The sequence below is a fragment of the Carassius auratus genome, chromosome 45 (genome assembly GCF_003368295.1).
Source record: "Carassius auratus strain Wakin chromosome 45, ASM336829v1, whole genome shotgun sequence".
Lineage (NCBI taxonomy): Eukaryota > Metazoa > Chordata > Actinopteri > Cypriniformes > Cyprinidae > Carassius > Carassius auratus.
In genome coordinates, this window is record NC_039287.1 from 2,878,910 (window position 1) to 2,881,532 (window position 2,623).

General features: G+C 29.8%; 1 pseudogene; it reads left to right on the plus strand.

The window, feature by feature from the left end:
- Nucleotides 1-2,588: 2,588 nt before the first annotated feature.
- LOC113062734 (uncharacterized) overlaps nucleotides 2,589-2,623 on the plus strand; it is a 2,359-nt pseudogene continuing 2,324 nt past the window's right edge.

Below are 2,623 nucleotides of genomic sequence, written 5' to 3' on the forward strand. Positions count from 1 at the left end.
ATACCAAAATGTGTGATTAGGACATGCGTAAACTGCGTACTTCATCAAGAATGCGAAAAGGGCGGATGTTGCGTAATCCCCGTGTGTATACGGTTTATTAATTTGAGGTCAGTGATGAATTCTATCTTATTGCTACTGGTAATGATTTATTTTTGTACTTATGATGATTATTAAGGGGTACTTTTATTAATTCTAGCCTATTGCTATTTGAACTTATATGTTTCTTATTGAGTGTTTGTCACAGTGCTGTTACAATTGTTGTTATCTGTTCTTCACATCCAATATACAGTTAACAGTCAAGTTTTCAGAAGAATATAATGTATTATTTTATGAGTAGGGGGCACTAGATGACAGTTTAAGATGATGTCAGTAATGCACCTTTATTCCTGTAATGACTATTTTTTACTATGATTTTAATTTTTTTACTTACAGTATTTTTTTATAATTGATGATATGGGGATGTGGTACTTTTAGATATTGCTTATTTGTATCTTATATTCCTTGAAATATGTTTATCACAGTGTTATTTTTTGGACAAAATAGTTAAATAAAGTTGTTAAGCAGGAAGCCATTGACTTGAGTGGTATACATTTTGGAATTGTATGTTGTAATGAGGCCACTGTCACCACCGTCAGAATAGTGTCACCACCGTCATAGTTGTATTTGTTTTAAATGAATATGCTTACAATATGTTTCTTCAGTGCTGTTGAGTTATTAAAGAAATAATCTATTTTAACACGAAAATATGTTTGTTAAATAAAAAAACATCAGTTTTTATATTTAGGCTTAAAGTAAACGTTATATGATGTTAGATCTTTTAAAGGAGTGCACGTGAAACAGTATAAAAAATTTACAAAAGTGAATATTCAACATTTAACAGCATATACAGTATATGTACTAAGTATGCAATATAATTATTTAAAAACTCTAAATACATATTAGACCAAATAAATAAAACAAATATTAGATTTGTATTGTGTCTGACGGTGTCAACAGAAACAAAGTAATAACTGGAAAAACGCCTATTTTATGAAAAAAATACAAAATGGGGAGGTTGCACCAGGACATTGCTGAACAGCCAAGACCTTGTTCTATAAGGATATACCTTCAGATTTTGTAATTTAACTAACTTTTTATTTTCTAAATTAAATCCTGTTTTATCAAATTCTCAAGAATCAGTGTATTGATAGAGACATCCTGTGAACAGTTTGGTCGATTTAATTAGTCTTTGCAGTGAATGGTTTTGAAACATTCCTGTCTGTAACTTAGTCGTTTAACAAAGATATTAGAGACTGACATCGAAACAGAAATTTATAAGTAATTTGGCCTTCACCACTTTTTTTATATTTATTCATTAACTCTTTTCACAATGTCTGTAGAATCTGAAGCACATTATTTCATTATATTAATTTTTTTTTTTTACATTCATATTATGTTTGATAACAGTGTCCCGGTGTGTTAGCGTAGCGCGAAAGAATCCTAATGTCAACAACACTTCCTGCCATCATGACTTGTGCACGAGCTTTATTCCAGATATTCACATACTTTTTCACCAAATTCAAACGATGCCGATTTGTTTAAGTTATTTCTGGCTGTGATGAGAATGGCAGACTCTTTTACAGTCATTACATAACGTTCTGCATTGTTATTGCGCCACAGCTGCCGTTTGGTTTTGAAAACTATATAAAAATATCTTACCAGGTTTCAGTAGCTACTAACAAATCAGTTGCAAATTCTGTTACGTTACCTGGTTACAGCTATGACCTGTCAAAAGTTCAAAGATTAGAAATATGCTTATGCATCAGCTCTTTATCAAAATAATGAGTCAGTTATAAGTGTTTCCATTGTGGGCTCTCATATACTACATTTCGTTTTTAATAAAACATAATTATGAATTGGTCCTTATAAAGCCCATTGTATCACTTTTGATAGGCTAAATATATTTCTAAGTCATTCAAATGATCAGCATGTTCAACTTTGCTGAAAAAAAGTGCACAATATTCCTTCAACACACTGATTGATATTTACCACTTTTAAGCAACTAAAGGCCTTTTTTTTAGAATTATTTTAGTTCACCTTCAGGTCATTATGTCTTTTTATTATATAACTTTTAATCATTTTTTGTAAAGTAAATGTAAGAATATCTTTCATATTGCTAAGATTTTAAGATTTTTATTTCATTATTCATACTTTCTTTTTATTTTCATATGTAGATCAGGCTTTTGAAGAACGTTTGTAAATCTCTCAATCTTTGTATTGCATTGCATGTTTTGTCCCCAAATAATAATATATATTTATATGCAGTTTATGTAAGCAGTCAGCACAGTTACAACAGTTTAATTGAGTTATATTACAAGAATTTGACCTTACTTGTATGCCATATAAATAACATCTGACCCAAACTGCTAAAAAATGTTAGCGATAAAATAAGTCAAATTTATGTATTTGTTCTTCTCGAGTGTGAACTCCATATTCTCACTATATCACATGAGCCATAAAAGTCTGATGTATTAAACATGATGCAATATATATAACACATAGGCAAAGTTTTTTTAATTTAATTTTATTATATTTTGTGTAAACGCTCAATAAATTGTAACATTTCGGCAATTGGATTTTTCTG